This window comes from Myotis yumanensis, unplaced genomic scaffold (genome assembly GCF_028538775.1).
Source record: "Myotis yumanensis isolate MYYU_CA2020_CCGP unplaced genomic scaffold, mMyoYum1.0.hap1 SCAF_2, whole genome shotgun sequence".
Taxonomy (NCBI): domain Eukaryota; kingdom Metazoa; phylum Chordata; class Mammalia; order Chiroptera; family Vespertilionidae; genus Myotis; species Myotis yumanensis.
The window spans coordinates 5,956,149-5,976,791 of NW_027223753.1; the positions used below are offsets into that span (position 1 = coordinate 5,956,149).

The 20,643-nt window shown below is 41.8% G+C and overlaps 1 protein-coding gene and 1 long non-coding RNA gene across 3 annotated transcripts in view; one reads left to right on the forward strand and one right to left on the reverse strand.

Moving 5' to 3' along the window:
• The window catches only part of PEX14 (peroxisomal biogenesis factor 14), a 139,107-nt gene that overhangs the window by 71,834 nt on the left and 46,630 nt on the right, over positions 1–20,643 (forward strand). The window lies entirely within an intron of this gene.
• Positions 13,216–16,538, reverse strand: LOC139001615 (uncharacterized). The gene is made up of 3 exons (XR_011470078.1): positions 16,336–16,538; positions 15,415–15,580; positions 13,216–13,443 (listed from the first exon to the last, which is right to left on the reverse strand). It is a non-coding gene; the product is annotated as an uncharacterized lncRNA (long non-coding RNA).

Sequence of the window (20,643 nt, forward strand, 5' to 3'; positions counted from 1 at the left end):
AACAGCCCATAAGATGAGGGGAGCGTTCATTTTGCTCCAGAGCATGCTAATAAAAAAAGTCAGCCAAAGAGGGTTCATGTTTTCAGTCTGAGCAGGTGGCAGTGGTTTATTGTAAATCTGAAGTATTCCATTCAACACAGCAAATGGTGTGTATATATGAGGGAAGGAGACTTTCTTAGTCAACTATTTTTGTTGTTTTTGAGAAGAGCTGGGCCCTAAATTGTTAACAAAAGCTGTAGTGATGTATCTCCAGTTTGTCCAAGAGATAAATATTGATGTGTTCTGTATCACCACTGGCTTTCTGAGATGGTTTTAAGAATACTTGTCACTCCTTCCTGCCTCACTTAGGCCTGGGAGTTCTTCTAATGAGATTGATTTGGTCAGGGCAGGCAAGGGAGTGTCACCACAGGGACTACATGATATGTGGGTTTATAGGAGCTGTTGGAAAATGTGGAAGCAGGGACTTCTGAAACTTAACATACGGTACAACATAAGGCAGCCTCTACTGGAAAATATTTTATGTTGATTGGACTATAATTAGAAAGACTTTAAAATATTGCATAGTATTCATTCGCCAATTCATTGCTTTATTAACATTTTTTGAGCCTATGCCTTATAAAAATGAATTTATCTGCTACCATTGCCGTGTGTGTGTGTGTGTGTGTGTGTGTGTGTGTGTGTGTGTGTTGGTTGGAGTGGCTGTATTTGTAAAGTGTAAGTTAGTGTGCTTTTATTTAAAATTTACATTTAATTGTAGTCTGGCTAGGTTGGTCAGTCAGCAGCTTTATCACCTTTGCATTTTTTGAGGTAAGTAGAGGTAATTCAGTAACTGTCCTCAGTAAATAAAATGATGGGTAAATTGTGCTGACACTTGAACAACACTGCTAATTTTTCCCTTCCAACTTTAGACAGACCTGTATTTGGTTTCTAAGACATTCTGGTAGAAGCTAGTCCTCTCAGATCTCACCCCTTTCATCAGACAGAGGACTTGGGAAGGCTCTAGTCTCTTACTGTTAATTATTCTTTTTAGTTTTAAAGCCCTTTAAAGTAATCTTTCTGTAATTAGATTGTTGGGGAGATGGTCTTTAGTAAGTAATATGGTGGTCTTTAAATTCTGTGTAGATTTTCAGTTTGTTAAATGATTGCAAAGGCTTTCATTTGTAAAGTTAAAGTTGACCCTGTTATGGCATTTCATGGGGGGGAAATCATGACCCTCTGTGATAAATTAAACATCACAGCCACATAAATGTCATCTTTTCAGTGAAACCTCAAGTGCGTAGGAACGGGCACTCTCCCACTTCGTTTTTGGCTTTAACAAGAAGACGCTTTACCACGGACAGTGGTAAACCTGGAAGCTGCAGAGCAAAGCCAGGCCCTCTGCTGCTTGGTGAGGCGCAAGCAGAATTGTCAATTAAATTATTCTAATTGCAAAATTGGGGGTCTTGACCCAAAGAACACAGGTTGAGTTTGAAGAAGAGGCAGTTGGAAAAAGCAGTTTAACTTACAGACGGAGCTAATTTGTACAGAATGTAATTGAAAGAGAACAAATACGGAGTTTCGTGATGACCTCTTTTGAGCCCATTTCTGATATTTACTTACTTTTTTTTTTCAATCAAAGACTTTCCTTTAAGCAGTTCGGAAAAGAGGATACGAAGTACTAAATTGGAAATAATACAAAATAGCACTGTTGTTTGGAAGACCGTAATACTTGGTTTTGAAAGATTTTTACTAATCATTCATCAGGTCGTCAAGTATTTACTGAGTGCATATTTTTTACAAGGCGCTGCACTGGCTCTGGGACAGGATATATGGTAAATAAAACAGACAGTGTTTTGGAGTGGGTACAGACTCCCCCAGAAATGTGAGATGTGCAAAATTGTTACAGTTGAAGTGCTATCTATGGTAGGGAATATTGGGAGGGCAAGGGGGCCGAGGGTGGGGCCAGAGGGTGCGGAAGGTTTGCATTGGGAGGTCCCTGGGACTGGAACATGAAGAGGAGCATCGGCAGAGGGACAGCCAGCTCCCAGGGATGCAGGAGCCCATGGTGGGACTGTAGTTGTCAGTGAAAATAAGAGGGACATCACACCAGCTTCCATCTGGAGATGCCATTGAAAATAATAGTTCTACTGAGTTTTATATCCCCTGAGCTAGACTTTTTCATGTCACCAGTGGCCAAGTTCAGCTCTGTTCACCAAGCACTCCTGGTCTGCTGTTTGCTGAGCACTGTGCTGAGTGGCATGAGGACACAGATGTCTGTGCCCTCCGAGGACTCGGTGATGAGACAGTGGAAACCACAGTAATACAGCTACTGTAATTTATCAGCAAGGCTGAGATGATTCGATGCAGACGGAGTAGTAACCATTGGCACATGTATTTTGCTTTATAGTTTAAAACCATTCTCACATACGTTTGCTCACTTAATCTTCCTGTTAACCCAAGTTATTTCCTCAAAAAATGTGCACGTGAGCATGGAGAATGACGGAAGTCCACTGAATCTGAGGACCAGGTCTCCGTCATCACTGAGCTGAATTTCAGTGCGTCTGCTACTGTGGACTAGGGCTCTCTCCTGGAAGAATCACGTGGTTAGAAATGAAGCCTAGAATGACCATGGAGGTTGTGTCATCCATGCCTTTTCATATACATTTCCATGATCGGGAATAGAAGATGAATATAATTTGAGTTTTGTTCAGCTCTGGAGATTTTCTTGCTGCCTTCCACGCGGGCTCTCGCCCAGAGAGTCTGTTCTCGAGCTGGAGAAGAGGAAGGCTTGGACTTCCCTGTTAGTAAATGCTGTTGACTTTGTTGTTCTGTGCGAGGGTTTTATCAGGACAAGAAAGGGTAAACAAGGTGATCTGTGCTCCAGCGGAGAGGTCGAATGGTTACATTACACAATCTTCCAGAGCATCTTGCAGCAAATACATGGGTTATATTAAAAATTGCAATCATATCATTTTTTATAGTAAATTGCTGACCTTATGCAGTAGAATCAGCTTTATTGAATTTCGCCAAAAATGCGTTTATAATTCTGCCATACACACATGATATTCATGTCCTTGCTGTCCATGTGGAAATGTCCCTTTTTATGATATTAAACAAATTAAATCGACTTTCTCCTGAGCCACTGTGCCTCACCTTTAAGATCCACTCTCAGGAGTCGAACCTCCACAGAGCAGAGCTCACCTCCATCAGCGCGGATGTCATTCCACAGAACAGGGGAGTCGGTGCATTAGGCGGCCCTGCCCCGGCGGCACAGACCGGTGCTCAGATTATCCCGAGGCGGCTCCAGGCAGTTAATGTATATCCCGGCCGCTGCTGGATGCTAGCTCGGCCTTGCTGTAATTACTCTGTTTGTTTTGAGGAAATGGTAGTTATTTGTTTAAAAGGATTTCATAGTAAACCAAGAGTACACAGGTTCAGTTCTCAGCTATTCACTTGTGAATGTTCACCACAAAAATTTCATCTTAAACCTGCTTTTCTTTGATTCTCTGTAGCTGTGCTTCCTTTCCAACCCATGTGGGACCAGGGATGCAAAATAATTTCAGTGTTAGTCTAACAAAAACTTAATCAGGAAGTTATAATGCATATGTTAGTAAAACATAAAAGTTTTAAAATTATCTGCTTCTTAGAGTAATTTGCTCTGGGTTTGTTGCTCCTTTTCATGTGTCTATTCTCTATATATCTACATATGTGTTTGTATAAATTGCTAGTTCCGAGACAATTTCACACATAGAGGCAGAATGATACAGTGGAAAAATCATCCATCCATCCATCCATCCATCCATTCGCTAATCACTTATTAATCATACAATTCTTTCATGTCCTGATATTTGTGCTGAGCACTGAAAATACAAAAATGAGATTGAATGTTTGTAGTCTAGTGAGGTGTCACGATATGCAAGCAGGTGTAGTAGGGGTGATGACTTTACGGTCCTATGATAGGTATGTGGAGAGAGGCGCAGAGGGGCGGTCAGTTTTGTGTGGGTGAGGAGGACTAGTGGGGAAGGGTTACTTTAATAAGGGGTCATAGACGAGGTTGCCTTTATGGGAGCCCTCCGAGAGGGTTAGTTGTGTTTAGGGCTTGGGAAGAAGTGGTGACTTTATTCCATGCAGAGATGGGGCGGGAACACAGTGTCCAAGGCAAGGAATGGTCCAGAGAATTTCAAGAAACAGGCCGATAAGTTGGAGAGGTGGACTGGGGGTCAGGCTTTATGTGTGTTTTGCTCAAAGGCTTGGGTTTTGTTATGTGGGCAGTGGGGAAGCTACTGAAGAGTTTTATGTGGAAGAGTAGTGTATCATGTTTTACTCAGAAAGCCCTCTCTGAAGGTAGACTGGGCAGGTGAGTTCACTGCAGTAATTTCGGTGAGAATGATGGAAGAACAAGGGCAGTTGTGTGGATGGAGAGGGTGGGCTAGGGAGAATGAGGTGACGAGGCGTGAGAAGAGGGAGAAGCCTGGCTTACTGTCAAGCTGCTTGGCCTGGGGAGCTGGCATGGAGGCAAACTGGAGTGGAGAGAGTGTGGGACCAGGAGTTGGAGACAGCGTGAGGGAAAGAGAAGGCTGAGAAGGAATCCCTGGAGACCTGTCATGTGGCTGGTGATCATGCAGCCGCCACTCCACGGCCAGCCCGTGTCCCCCTCAGGCGTCAAGACGCACAGCGCAGGTCTCCTGGCTTTCACAGGTGCCCCCACAGGATGACTGCTAGGCTTGCCCTCTGCACAGACACCATTAAGGGGTTTCACTGAACCCTGAGGCTCAGGAGAAAGAGAAGATGGCGTCTGTGGGGCAGGCACTCTTGCATCTGCTCCTGAGGAGGGCTCCTTTCCTGAATGGGACCATGTTCAGGGCGGGCTGCTACCCTACCTGCCGCCGAGCGCTCGGCTCCAGGTGCCCCCTCCCCTCCGTCATCCGCCCTGGTTTGCTCTTCCCAGAGTTAGAAAGGGTAGGTCGTGTCTGCGTGTTTCCACTGTCTTCTCATGACAGCCGGCTTTGCCAAGGTGGCCTCCACGGTGTCAGGCCTCCCTGTACCCTGAGTGACACGGTGGTGACAGTGACCTGGCCCTGCGTGTGCCTTGGCTTTCTGGTGGCAGAGGGCCTTCTCTGACAAGTCAGTGAGTCCGGGGGTAGCAACTGTCCTGGAGCAGAGGCAGAGCCTAGGTCAGAAGCTCCAGCCGCGGGAGTGTGGGAAAGGCCTGGTTATTAATCACAAGACTTCCTGGGAGATCCCAGAGCAGTCAGCAGAGGGTGCCAGTCGGAACTGGTTCCGGTCACCTGTAGAAAGGATGGAGAGGATCATTTCCTTCTTCCAGCCCCTCTGGTGCCGGTCCAGCCCCCAGGGCTCAGGCCGCAGCTGCGGGTCTCACAGGACGGCAGCCTCAGAGCCCGACAGCTCGTCCCGCCTGTGCCTAGGCACCAGTGGACGTGCTTTGGCAGTGACTTGGGATCTGCAGTTTTGAAAAGCATAGGGGTTATATAGTTGTTTTTAAAAGTATATCTGCAAGCAAGCTGCTTCTCTGTAAGTGTCTTGCTTAGTTGGCATTTGTCCAGCCTTGCCATGGAAAACAGCTTCCTTGTTTGACTTGGGATGGCTTTAAAGCATGTGCTGGGCATCTTGGAACTCACCCCTCCCGTCCCTCAGTAAAACCACGGAGCCCCCAGTAACCTAGCCCAGGCCTACCTGGTGTGCCTTGTGTACCTGCATAGTCTCTCACAGACCATTTCTGCCCCAGACCACCACTGTCGCAGCCCATTTGGTGGCCTTTACCTCTGCCTCTGCCTTTGGTTTTTTTTTTTAGTTAAAAATATTAAATTAAAAAGATTTTTAAATAAATGGTTTGAATGTTTCGTATTATTATCCATTCACTTCTGAACTAACCTTTCAAGACATTGACTTAAAGCGCCTTTCTCCTTCTTCCTCCCCTACATGTGTAGTGGGGGGAGGAGGGGGGAATTGTAGAGAAAAACATGTTAAAAATGGCTTTCAGTATAAAATGAGAGGGGAAAAAAAATCAACGTTTAAGGAAACCCCAAAAAAGCACTCTCATTACAGCACTTAAATGGCTGCATTTAACCTATCAGAATGTTCTACATGGGAGAGACAAGCCAGGGAGCCGTGTGTCTCAAATTAGAGCTCTGATCCTCAGGGACTAGAACAGTTAAACAATCTGTTTTTGAGGTGTAAGAGCAGAGCCGGCTAGGTGTGTGAGTGTGTGTGCATGCCCATGTGTGTGTATGTGCATGCGTGTATGCACACCCGTGAGGGTGCGGGGCCCAGGGGCCGTGCTTACGAGAATACCCTGGGGTGGACATGTGACAGCACCTGTGTGCTGTCAAGAAGAACTCAAGCTGCTGTGGCCTGTTCATTAGGTTTCCAGAGGAGTCAGGCCTCACCTGTGGCCAGGTGTTGCATCATAACAGCACAACTTGCTTCATTGCGGCCCCTGGGACACATAGGAATAGATTTGAGAGACAGAATGGCACAGACGGAGAAAGGGACATGCGGGAGTTCGGGGAAGGAAGAAAGCAGAATAATTTTGAAGAATGTGCGTGGCACAGACTCCAGGACAAAGCTTCCTGGGCTGGCACTCATGACCCAGAGTGGGCATTCCACAGAGCACTGACCAAGGGGCGCTTACAGGTGCCTTCCCCACACGGCATCCCCTGCCAGCGTTCACTGCTGTTGGCAGGATCCTCTGGGCCGTGGGGCGGTGTGGGGATTTGTGGGAATGGCGGGGATTTGCAGTGTGTCCGTCTGCCCCTGTGGTGGCACAGCCTGTCTGTCTCTCTGTCCCCCTGGCTGCAGTGTGTGATGTTGTCAGTGCTCTGTCCATTTCTCCAGGGATATTCCCAGAGCTTGGCAGCTGCCATCAGAATTCCACAAGATAGGCTGCCACGTGGCAGAGGGGAGCGTGCACATCTGTCCCTGCACCCTCCTTAGGGGAGGGGCCCTGGAGTGACTGGGGGGTGCTGAGACACGCGTCTTCCTTTTGGGCTCAGTCTCTGTGAGCGGGAAGCGTTTCTGTTATACTAATAAGGAGCCCTGGGGACGCAGGTTGCAGGGTGATGATCGTCCCGTGGAGGCAGGGGCATCGGTGAGCCTGGCTTCGTCCTGGGGGAGCGCTGATGAAACCCGGCCGCCTCACCCTGTGTTTCTTTTGCTTCATTGTTACCAGGCTTGCTTGCCTTTGGGGCATTTCATCAAAACTTCTTTAGTTTTGCTTAAGAACTTTAAAGAGCCGAGGAGCCTGATGGAAAATTTCTGTGATAATTCAGTACAGCAACACACTTCACAAATACCGCTAATTAGTCCTCAGAGCACCCTGGGGACAGCGGAGGGGGTGATAGTGGCGCTTGTGTTTTTTATCCCCACTTTATAGGCTGAGAGACTGAGGCACCTGGAAGAATCTGTGACCTGGCTGGGAAAGGGGGGCAGCGGGGAAAGGAGACACAAATCTGGAAGCTGAGGGTAGAGCTCTCTCTGCCTTTTAGCTTCTGTTGGAACTGTTGGGTCCTACCTTCAAGTCATTTAGAAAATCACCCTGGGTTTTGCCTCTCCTCCCATCCTTTTTTTTTTTCTCCTCTTTCCACTTGATGCTTCGTTTTGGGCATAATACATGTCTAGAAATACAGATCTCTGTCATCAGTTTTAATTACTGCCGGTTATTCTGCCGAGCGTATATACCATAATCTGTTTTAACCAGTCCCCTTGATGGGCATCTACATTATTTTCATTTTTCACCTTTTAACAACTCTTCCTTAATATTCTTGATAGAGGAATTTTCTTTTGTGATTACCTTTTTTAGGGTAAAAACCCTAGAGTTGGAACCCTGGGTTGTTTTCATTTTAATCTGCATTGCTGACCTGCCCTTTAGCAGGCTCTGCCAGCTGCCAGCCTCGGCGGCAGGGATCGGTGCGCTCAGCCACAGCCTCCAGAGCACACAGTTACTTACCTACTGCTTTCTTTTATGGTTTTAGTTTTCTTTTATGGAGTTTATTTTGTTGTTAGTAGAGCATCGGGCAATATAACTTTATTTTTTCCTTGTGACCAACCTGATTGTTTTAGCACCATTTATTGAACAATTTATTTCTTCCCCCACTCATTTCACCTGTCACCTTTAGTGTATATGATGTTCTTCAGTACACTGCTCTGTGATGAGGACGTCTGTTCTCATTCTTGATACACCTTTTGGTGGTTATGCTAATCCTGCAATGTTTTTATTGTTGCAGATTAGTTACACGTTATCTGTTATTGTAAGTTGTAACCTTCTGTTTTTCTTTTAGAATATTTCTGGCTTTTCTGGCCCTTGTGTACTTCTAAACTTGGCTTAGAATCACTTTATCATGTCTCCTCCTTGATCGCACCCACCCCCACCATAGCCAGTCAAAAATAAAATCCTCTTGGAATTTTGATTATCATTATATTCAATGTAGAAACTACTTTGGAAAGAATTGGCACCTTTGCAATATGCAGTTTTTCCATCCATGGATGTGGTGTGTCTTTTAAGCAAAACATATTTACATAGTTCTTGCACATTTCCTTGCATATTTACATAGTTCCTACACATTTCCTTTAATTCTAAGTTATTTATTGTTGCTATAGGGCTTTTATTTTCATTATATTTTTCTAATTTATCTTTGCTAATATTTGGGAAAGTTATTGATTTCTGTGTGCTTAAAATTATCTTTATTTTTAAAAAATATTTTTAAAATTGATTTCAGAGAGGAAGGGAGAGAGATAGAAACATCAATGATGAGAGAGAATCATTGATTGGCTGCCTCCTGCACACCCCCTACTGGGGGGGAGGGTGTCAAGCTCGCAACCTGGGCATGTGCCCTCGGCCGGAATCCAATCTGGGACCCTCTGGTCCACAGGCTGATGCTCTATCCACTGAGCCAAACTGTCTAGGGCTTATTGTATTCTTTTTAATGGTACTAATTGTTCTTATTGGTTCTCTCAGATTTTCTCAGTAGCACATCATGTGAAAATAATATTTCCCTTTCCAGTGTTCTGTGACTTTATTATTATTTTGGCTGGGCCTTCCAGAACAGGAGTAATTAAACCCAGGTGCTCAAGGAGGTAAAATGGTTATGAGCTTGCTACCTCCTTTTCTTCAAAGCATTAATTTAGAAACCCAGGGCATAGGAATAGGAAAGAAATAATCATAATGATCCCTAGACTCTTGCTGTCCAGGGCACTCTACTTTTCACCTCTTTTAGCCAATATTTATTCTTTGGCCAAAATTGTTTGACATGCTTATAACAGCCTTGCATTAGAGGAGAAAGTCTGTGTTATTTCTGTGTTTTTTTTTGTTTTTTGGGGTTTTTTTTTGTTGTTTTTTTTTCCAGACAGAAAAGCTGAAAGACAGTGGACATGACTTCCAGAGTCACTTGGCCAGTAGCTAGATGGCTAGGTCATGATTGTCGCAGCCCGTGGGAAACAGTGGAGAGGGGTGTGGACGGGCTGGGCTGGGGGTTCAAGTCAGAGCTGCCCCCTGGCCAGCACCACTGCAGCCCCTCTGGCAAACAGGGAACTCTGAGTATAAGGGCAGGTTTGGGGCTGAAAGAGTACATGAAACATGAACACTGTGGGACATCGAAAGTGACTATTTATTCTACAGAAGTGGAGAGACCTTCCCTGTCTCAAGGACAAGGATACTAATGGCAGCTTCTGTGTCATCAGGCTGCTGTTACTCTCACCCTGAGACAGATTATGGTAATGGATGGAACAGTGGGGTCATTTTATTAACTCGGGGCTGGGTAGCTGCAGGCCAGGCACTGTGTTTCCCGTCTCACCACTTCTGGCGCCCTCTGTGCACAGCCCCCAGATGATAAGACTCCAGCTCTGCTGGTAGCTGCTCTTCCTTGCTCAGAAACTTTGGGCAGTCCTTTATTTCTTTTTTTTAAATATATATATTTATTGATTTCACAGAGGGAGGAAGAGGGAGAGAGAGATAGAAACATCATTGATGAGAGAGAATCATTGATCGGCTGCCTCCTGCACGCCCCACATAGGGGATCGAGCTCACAACCCGGGCGTGTGCCCTCACTGGGAATTGAACCGTGACTTCCTGGTTCATAGGTCGACACTCAACCACTGAGCCACTGTTCTTTGATTGACTATCTGGCCGGCTGTTCTTCATTTCTTACAGGACCAAATCCTGTCTGCTCATATTCTTTCCAGCTTGATTTTTTTTTTATCTTCTTATGTTGAACAATTTCAAATATATAAAAAATCTAATGATGCAGTAAACACCCAAATACCTTTTATCCAAGTTCTTAGTTAACATTTTGCCAAATTTGCTTTATCTGTTTCTCATTCTTTCTACACACATTCTCTCTCTCTCTCTCTCTCTCTCTCTTACTGTTTAAAAGTTGCCAGTATCATGACATTTCAACCCTAATTACCTCAGCATGTATCTCCTTAAATAGGACAGTCTCCCATATAACACTGCATTATCACACCTAAGAAAATTAACTAATTTCATAAAATCATCTATTTTACATTCCATATCTAATTTCCCAGCTGCTCCTACAATTCTTTTGTAGCCTCTGATCAGGGCATTTCCCTGCTCTCTCCTCATCCAGAACTGTTCTCCTGCCTGCTCTTGTTTTCTTGTCATTGACTTTCCTGAAGTGGCCAGGTCAGTTTTATAGAATATCACACGTATGGGTTTGTCCCATTGCCTCCTCTTCATAAGAGTAAGATAAATCATTCTTGGTGCCCTAACCCGTTTGGCTCAGTGGATAGAGTGTCGGCCTGTGGACTGAAAGGTCCCAGGTTTGGTTCCGGTCAAGGGCATGTACCTTGGTTGCAGGCACATCCCCAGTGGGAGGTGTGCAGGAGGCAGCTGATCCATGTTTCTCTCTCATCGATGTTTCTAACTCTCTATCCTTCTCTCTTCCTCTCTGTAAAAAAATCAATAAAATATATATTTTTAAAAATTCTTGGCAGGAGCACTTGATAATAATATGTGTGCCTGTTACTGTGCCACGCCAGAAGGCAAGCAGTGTCAGGTTCTTCCCACTGGTGAGGCCGAGTTGATCATTTGGGTAATGAGGTGCCTGCTGGATCGCCCCATTGTAAAGGTACATGTTCCCCTTTGTAATTAATAAGTAATCTGAGAAGTGCTTCTGTGAGATCACGTTATCTTGTTACTCAACAACCTTTCATTCGGTGGTTTTAGCATTTGTTGAAGATCCTTGTTTGAACCAACTATTTCTTTGTGATTTTAAAAATTATAACTTTCTAACTTTATTATTTTTAAATAATTATCTAGTATTCTGTAAAAAAGAGCTTTCTCACCTGCCCTCATCCCTCTCTCTGTCTCTCTCTGTCTGTGTCTCTCTTGCTCTCATTTGCTTTTTTTTTTTTAAATATATTTTATTGATTTTTTTACAGAGAGGAAGAGAGAGGGATAGAGAGTTAGAAACATCGATGAGAGAGAAACATTGATCAGCTGCCTCCTGCACACTCCCCACTGGGGATGTGCCCACAACCAAGGTACATGCCCTTGACTGGAATCAAACCTGGGACCCTTGAGTCGGCAGACCAACGCTCTATCCACTGAGTCAAACCAGCCAGGGCTCTCATTTGCTTTTGAGTACCACTATATATTCAGTGTTATTATCCATTATTGTCATATTTCTTTTTTTAATTTTTATTGACTTCAGAGAGGAAGGGAGAGGGAGAATTAGATAGAAACATCAATGATTAGAGAGAATCTTTGATCGACTGCCTCCTGCACGCCCACTGCTGGGGATCAAGCCCGCAACCCGGGTATGTGCCCTTGACCGCAATTGAACCCTGGATCCTTTGGTCCACAGGCTGATGCTCTATCCACTGAGCCAAATTAGCTAAGGCGTCATCTTTCTTTTTAATGCTCACATTGTTCCAAGTTTGGTCAGTGGGTGCCTATTTAGGCTGGCTCCTGGGACCCCTGCTTTTTGGCACGAATGTCTCAGGTATACCTGGTATTGTCTGTGAATCAAGCCTGGAATCAGACATTTTCCCAAGGTTTCTTTTAGTGAGAATGATACTTAGAAGTCAGGATCTGGACACTAGTTACGTGCATTGCTCCTGGGCTGTCTCCGCTTCCTGTCTTCTTTAGTGCACAGAACTACGCATGCACACATATGCATGCACATGGTATTGTTTGTATTTATTTACATGAAACGTGTGTATACATATGCACATAATGCAAACAACATTACAGGATTTTCTTTACATCTCTTATGTTATTACATTTCTCTTTTCTAACAGTGAGAAACTGGGTTCTTCAAGTTTGATAGATTATCATTTACTGTGTCCTGTAATATAAGTAAAGTGTTTTTTAAATTACAAACTAATATTATTATCAGCATTTCTTTGTAAAGTTTAAAATTTCCTTGCATTCTTTTTGTCCTTAGATTAGATCACCGGCAGTTCTCAAAACACTTGTGGGGAGTCTGTAGATGAAGACAATTTCCATAGCCAGTAGAAGGACATTATTTGCCTTTTTCACTGTGTTGACATTTGCAGCGATAAAGCAAAAGCCTTGGTCGGTCTCTCACTGTATTTTTACTGCATGCGCTTGCAGTTTTAAAAAAGCCCATTTCACTTAAGAGTGTCCTTGAGGAAAGAGTAAAAATGAAGCCACTTGAGTATGCATCTTGGTAATGTCTGTGGGACACAGTGGGAAATGCGCATTAAGTGCTTCTGCTGTGTGCTCACGTACAGTGGTTGTCCTGAGGAGCCGTGCGTGTGCCATTGCCTGAGTTATGAGCTGACCTAGCACTTTTTTCTAGGGTATCATTTTTACTTGAATGAATGACAGAGAAACTGTGATAAGTCAGACTTCAGTATATGGAAGACATTTTCTCAAAAACGAACCAAGTGAGCCTGTTGTTGCAGGGAAAACATACTGACTATTTGTTGGTCATTAATAAAATTTAAACTTTCATATGAAATTAGAATTTTGGAAAATGTGTATCCACCATTGTGAGTTAGGCAGTTTCCTGATACTTAAAGCATCCTGAAGAGATTATGGTGATACCGAGTGTGCTTTTTGATATTGTATATAAGTATGTCAACATTTGGAAGCTCTGTGTATCTTATTGAGCTGATACTTCCTAAATTATCAATGCATGATTTTACAAAATTACATATGATTAAAATATCCATTCAAAGTGCAGGCTAGACCAATGGGATAATATATGGAAGTTTATTGATATGGTTACAGATTCCACATTGCAACTAATCCTTGAGAAACTACCACTTGTCCAGTTTGGTGTAGTATCACAGAAGAATAGCCACAATTATCTGAGAGAGCTGTTAGAAGACTCCTTCCTTCCTCCACTGTATATTTATGCGAGGCTGTGTTTTCTTCACTTGCTTTAACCAAGCCAACTCGGCACAACAGATCGGATGCAGAGCAGATAGGAGAATCCAGTTAGTTGTCTTCTATTAAGCCTGACAGAAAAGAGATTTGCAGAAAAGTTAAATTGTGCTACTCTTCTCACTAATTATTTTGTTTTGGAAACTAGTTATTTTTTAAAATACTTTTTATTGTTAAATGCATTAATACTTTAAAATTTCTCAGTTTTGATTTTGCTGTAAGTATAAGTATATATGATGCTCACTAACAAAAGGTATTTGGGATTCTGCATACTTTGTAAGAGTCTAAAGGGGTCTAGAGACCACAATGTCTGAGAAGCACTGCCTTAGCGATTACAGAGCGTCCTTTGACTGACTTATATAAGCCAGGATCCTGACCATTTCCCACAGGCTAGACCTTAGAGCAGGGGTCCTCAAACTTTTTAAACAGGGGGCCAGTTCACTGTCCCTCAGACCGTTGGAGGGCCGGACTATAGTTTAAAAAAAAATTATGAACAAATTCCTATGCACACTGCACATATCTTATTTTGAAGTAAAAAAACAAAGCAGAAACAAATACAATATTTGTATTTGCATGTGGCCCGCGGGCCGTAGTTTGAGGACCCCTGCCTTAGAGCACCCCAGTCTGGCACCCTCTGTCTGCCTTTTGTGTTGTTGTGGGATTTTTATTTATTTTTTTTACAGTTTAATACTATATAGATTTCAAACCCTACATACTGTTTTCTATAACAATATGTTTTTATATTTGTTCCTTTCTTTCCTCCTTCTATCATCCTGCATTCCCGTGCTTTGTCTAGGATCCTTTTCCTTCTGTCTGACAAGCTCCTGTAGTATTTCATTTCCTGCAGTTATGCTAGTGATGAATCCTCTGATTTTGTTTGTTGGAAAATGACTTAATTTTTCTACAGTTTAAACAAATTTGAAGTGATTCTTTAAATAACAATATTGTATGATAAATAATATATTTTAAAATAAATTGTAAGAGTAGTCCTTTGTACCTTTCATCCAGATTTCTGAAATGTTAACATTTACTTCATATATATTCTCTTTCCACTTCTTCCTCCCTCCTCTATGCCTTCCCTCTCTCTTCCCCCTTCTTCCTTCTTTTGCCCTTTCTCTCCCTTCCTAATATACATATACATATACATATACATATACATATACATATACACACGTGTGTGTGTATAAAAATCACACATATGTGTATAAAAATCAAGAAAATAATGTGATAAAATCCTATTTAATCTATAGACCTTAGTCACATTTAATCAGTTATCCTAATCATGTCCTTTATAGCAAAAAATTTATGTATATATTTTTCTAGTCCGCAGTTCAGTCCATGACCACGAGTTGCTTATGATTGTTATATCTCTTTAACCTTGAATTTGGAACAGTGTCCCTCAGGCTTTCTTTGTCATTTATGTCCTTGACATTTTTGTAGGATGTATAGGCCAGTTTTGTATCCTGCACCTGAATTTGAATTTGTCTGTTTTTGTCTCATGACTAGATTTAGTTCTTGCATTTTTTGGTAGAAACACCACAAAAGTGATTCTGTGTCACATCAGGAGGCATATGAGATTGATTTGTTCCACTGTTAGTGATTTCACTTACTCTGTTGGTTGAGGCGGTATCTCCCATGTTTCTTCACTATAAAGTTACATATTCCCCTTAGTAATTAATAAATGTCTTTTGAGGAGATACTTTGAGACTGTGTAAATAACTTATTTTCATCAACTTTTACCCACTATTTTTAGCATTCATTAATGACTCTTAGTTGTTACAAGGATTGCTGAATCCACATACCAGTTGCTTCATCTAATTTATTATGAGGATTTCTGAATGGTGATTTTCTAATCCTCTTAATTTTTACATATAGTCATGAGCCACACACCAATGTGAAAATCAGAGGTCCCAAAACATCATAAAAAACTTAAGAGAAAACAAACTATTTAGAGAAGAACAGAAACAGTGGGTCACTTATATGACGGTGGTCCCATCAGACTATAATGGAGCTGAAAAACCCCCATTAACCTAGTGATATGTCACCTAGTGATGTCGTAGGCCATGACTTCAGATGGTTTGCCAAGGAGGTTGCAGAAACCCATAAGGCTGTCGTTGAACCTTGGTGTGGGTGAAGATGACATTGAGGAGCTGCTAGAGGTGATTCCTGAGGAATTGACTGAGTTTTTGGAACTGGAACAGGAATGCTTAGCTAAAGAGGAGGAAGAGAAAAGGAAACTTCAGGAAAAGAAGGAGAACCCCCAAGAAAATCCACAGTGAAGCGTTTAGAAGGAGCTTTTGCAGACTTCCATAAGCTCCTTAAAAGTTTGAGCACGTGGCCCCCCACACTGAAAGGTTTTCATTAATAGAGAGGAATGTCCATGGTGTACTGTCTGCTTACAAGCAAATCCACGGTGAAAAAAGATAGAAACCAAGCACACCACCTCATATTTCTGAGAAGATTGGTACCTCCTCAAGAAGAGCCCCGGCAGGTCCTTCAGGAGGCATCCAGAGGAAGGAGAGGACGGTTCCATGTATATTTCTCTTGAAAATGTTTTTCTGCCCAGCTCTTTAATTTACAATAAATAGTGACACCCCCCCCCCCCCCCGTCCCCCGCACTGTCTTGTTTCATGTGTGCAACGTATCTTTTTTTTTCCCCCCCTGAGAATATTATTTCTGTTCTTCTCTAAATAGTTTGTTTTCTCTTAAGTTTTTTATGATGTTTTGGGACCTCTGATTTTCATTTTCAAGGTTTCTCTCAAAATCTGGTGATCCCTGGCTGTCTGTTATTTAAGAGAGAGGCCCTAAAAAGCTGATTGGAAGGTCTCTAGGATGAAGCCTTTTTAACATGTTAATTAATGTAGGATGAATTAAAATAAAAATCAGAACTATGTGTTGAAGCTGCCATGTCCAGCCAGAAGTCTCCTTTTCAAGAGCAATTTTGACTCTGCTCATTGTATACATACCTTTAGAATCTTAGGCTAAGATGTAATTCCATTTTGTGTTCAAGATATTAACAGTAATTGCTTCTGGATGGTGGGCATGTAAGTGATTTTTCTCATCTGGCTTCTTTCAGCTTTTCTCTATTAAAACAGTTGTTTTCAATTTTTGAATATTGCTTTCATAATCAGAAAAATATCAAAAGGAGTGAGTTCTTCATGCTCCTTTCTTCAATAACCATCAATCTGTGGGAAAAATTGAAGCAGAACCTGGAGTTTTTTGTTAAGTTAGTGAAATTAGGTGGCTAGATACTGGACACAAGTTAAAGAGATGTTACTCAGATCGAGAATTTTCTGAAGTAAAGGCTGACAGAACCAGCATGCTACTGCTCACTAAATTCCATGAGGGCAAGAACATCTTATTTGTTCACGGATTTATCTACAACTCCAGCACAATGTCTGACTTAGTAGGCTTTCTATAATTATATGTTGATGAGTAAATAAATTTAACAGAATGTGACATTGCTCCAAAAAAAATGGTACAGGGATAATCAGATACTCATGTGAAAAAATCAACTTTGACCCTTAGCTCACATATATAAACGAGAATGGTAAATCTATAAAGCTTATAGAAAAACACAAAATATTTTCTTGACCTTGACGTAGAAAAATATTTATTAATTTGGCTATAAAATGCACTATCAAAAAAGGAAAAAAAACTATATCAAAAAGAAAAACTTATATTCATACAGAAAGTGAAAAAGACAAGAAAATGAAAGAACAAACCATACACTAGAAGAAAATGTTCATATATATGTATCTGACAGAGGTCTTGTATCTGGAATACATAAAGAACGCCTACAAATCAGTGAAAAAAAGCCAAATAACCTAATTTTTAAAAGCTATAAAAGGCTTGAACAGGTATTTTATTAAAGGGCATCTCCAAATGGTTAATGAACATATAAAAAGATGCCTGGCATCATTACTCACAGAGTAATATAATTTGAAACCAGGATAAGTCACCATTACATTCCTACCAGAATGGCTAAAATTAAAGACTGAGAGTACCAAGTGTTGACACAAATGTGGAACAGCTATAGCCCTCATTCATTGCTGGTGGGAGTGTAACTACTTTGAAAAAACTATTTGGCATTTTCCACTAAAGTTAAATATATGCTTATTCTATGGCCCACCAATTCCATTACTAGGTATAGACCTAAGAGAATGAGTACATATATCCATGTAAAGACATGTACGAGAATATCTGTAGCAGTTTTGGATGGTGTGGCTCCGTTGGTTAGGTGTTGTTTCATGCACTGAAGAATTACTGATTCGATTCCCAGTCAGACACACACCAAGGTTTTGGGTTTAATCCCCAGTAGGGGTATGTAGGAGGCAGCCAATCAGTGTCTTCCTCTTGCACTGATGTTTCTCTCTCTCTCCCTGCCCTGCCCCCTCTCTTAAAAAAAAAAATAAATAAAGAGACCAAAACCTGGAAGGAAATATCCATCAACAGAAGAATGGGTAATTTGTGGTATAGACACACAATGGAATCTTACATAGAAAGAAAAAAGGATAAACTATTGGTCTATGTAACTTCATGGATGAATCTTGAAGCATTCTTTCAAAGAATCCAGATATAAAAGAACACATCTATATTTATAAAGAGGTAATATGCTAATTGGTCCTAACGATGTCATAATCACGACCGCTAAGGAGGAGGCTGCCTGCACGTGTGCGGTGGGGCGTTGCTCCCGGAGATGGGATGGAAGCGGGAGGCGCCTGGAGGAGGCCCGTGCCGGGAGGGCAGGGGTGAGAGCCCGTAGTGCCCCCCTCACCAGTCCTTCGCCACCCACCGCTCGCACTCAGAGCGCCCCACCGCTCACCTGCCTGGGGAAGGAGCACAGCGCAGCAGGCGGGAGGTTTCCACACTCTCTTCCGGCGCCATGACAGGGCAGAGCCGCCATGTTGCTCTGGAGACAGGGTGGAAGCGGGGAGGCGTCTGGAGAAGGCGGGACCAGCCCGAGGCGACTCAAGGGACTGAGGGGGTGGGACTTGAAGTGGCCAGAGCCGTCAGTGGGGGCTGGGCCAGGCACGCTGGAGCTCTGCGTGGAGAAGTTCGGGTGTCAAGGCAGGGCCGCGCAATTTCACGCGCTGGGCTCCTAGTATAATTATATAAAGTTTAAGAACAGGTAAGACTAGTGTTGACCAGAGTCATAGTGGTTACCTGGAGTAGAGTGTAGATGGGAAGAGAGTACTGCCTTTTGGAGTACTGGGTTGTGTTCTGGATCTCAGCTGGGTGGTGGTTATAGTATATGCATACACACAAATTCGTTAAGCCCAGTACTTAAAATTAACTACGTATAGAATGTCTCCATTTAGAAATATTATGGCTCATCTCTATTAGACTAGAAGAAAATAAGATTTGGAACTTCTAAGCCATAGTCAGAGGGAAGAAAACATGATCAGATCAGCAAAGGTCAGGAAAAGGGAAATAGAAAAGCAAACAAATCTGTAAAACTAGTGAACACAATAAATATTCATGCAATTTTAAAAAGTCCTATATTAAAAGATCCCAGACGCAATACAATCTGAGAACAAAGCAAAGGCCAGTTCTATGCTATTTAAGAGACATACCTAAAATAACACAACATAGGAAAGTTGAAGACATGGGATGGGCAACATGTTGAGAGCAAATGCAAACCAAAAGAAACAGAATTGGAAGCATTCAAATGAAACAGATTTGGAAATATTAAAAAGAATGGTCAATTTATGCCATTACAAAGTTCACTCCACCTAAAAGGCAATAACCATGAAGCTTTATACACTTAAAAATATTTTGTCAAAATATACAAAACAAAAGCTATTAAAAATATAAGAAGCCCTGGTCGGTGTGGCTCAATTGGTTGAGCATCAACTCATGCACCAAAATGTCCTGGTTTGATCCCCAGTTATGGCACATGCCTGGGTTGCAGGCTCAATCCCTGGTAGGGGGTGTGCAGGAGGCAGCCGATCAATGTTTCTCTCTCACATTGATGTTTCTCTCTCCCTCCCGCTCCCTTCCTTTCTCTCTGGAATCAATAAAAACCTACAAGGAAAATTAAAAACCACTTAGTTGAAGGTACTAACATACTTCAGAATTTAATAAACCAAAAAGCAAAAAATAAATGAAATAATTGGAAAGCATAATTAGTAAACTTGTTTGATATATAAATATATAGACTTTTGTACACATAAAACAGGGCATATTAATTTTTTTTCAGGACCCATGGTACATTTATAAAAAGTTATATAAATTAGCCACACACAAAAAAATCTCTAAAAAGCAGAAATCATGTAGTGCCCGCCCCCCCCCCACTTCTCTCTCCCTAAAGCAGTGGTTCTCAACCTTCTGACCCTTTAAATACAGTTCCTCATGTTGTGACCCAACCATAAAATTATTTTCGTTGCTACTTCATAACTGTAATGTTGCTACTGTTATGAATCGTAATGTAAATATCTGATATGCAGGATGGTCTTAGGCGACCCCTGTGAAAGGGTCGTTCGCCCGCCAAAGGGGTCGTGACCCACAGGTTGAGAACCCCTGCCCTAAAGCAATAAGATAAAATTTACAATAAGAAAAATTTGGCTACTTTGAAAATTTAAAACACTCTTCTACAGAACTACTTTTATCTATTTTGTTTGAATGTTTCCATTGTTCTTTGAACTTCTTGAAATGAGTACTTAATTTTTCTTTTTTACATATAAAAATTAGAGAAAACCCTCAAAAATAGATTCCTGAAATGAGGAAGTATTGAATCATAGGGTTTGATATTTTTATTCAAAGCCGCAGTTTTCCAAATAGTCACACAGTTTCATTACCACAGGCTGCGAGTGCCTGTCTCAGGACGCTCCGTGTGTCCAGTGACTAAAAACCAGCCCAGCAGCCACAGGACTGCTTCCTCAGGTTGTTCTAGTTTGCATTTGTTTGATTAATAACACAGTCGAACTTTTAAAGTATGTTTATTTCTTCTCAGAAATGTTTATTCAATTCTTTATTTTCTACTGGGATATTAGTGTGTAACTTATTGATCTTTAAATGCTCTGTATGTATTAAGAATATTAATTCTTTGTCATGTTTGCAAATATTTTCTCCTTTGTTCCTTGCCTTTTATGTTTTTAATATATAAAAGTGATTATTTTCACATAATCAAATCTATCAATCTTCTGATATTTTCTCTATTATTTTTATGAGAGTTTTTCCCCCATAATTATTAAATAATAGTAATTACAGTAACAACAATAGCAACAGCTAACATTTATTGAGGGCTGATTATGTGTCAGGCAATGAGTGGA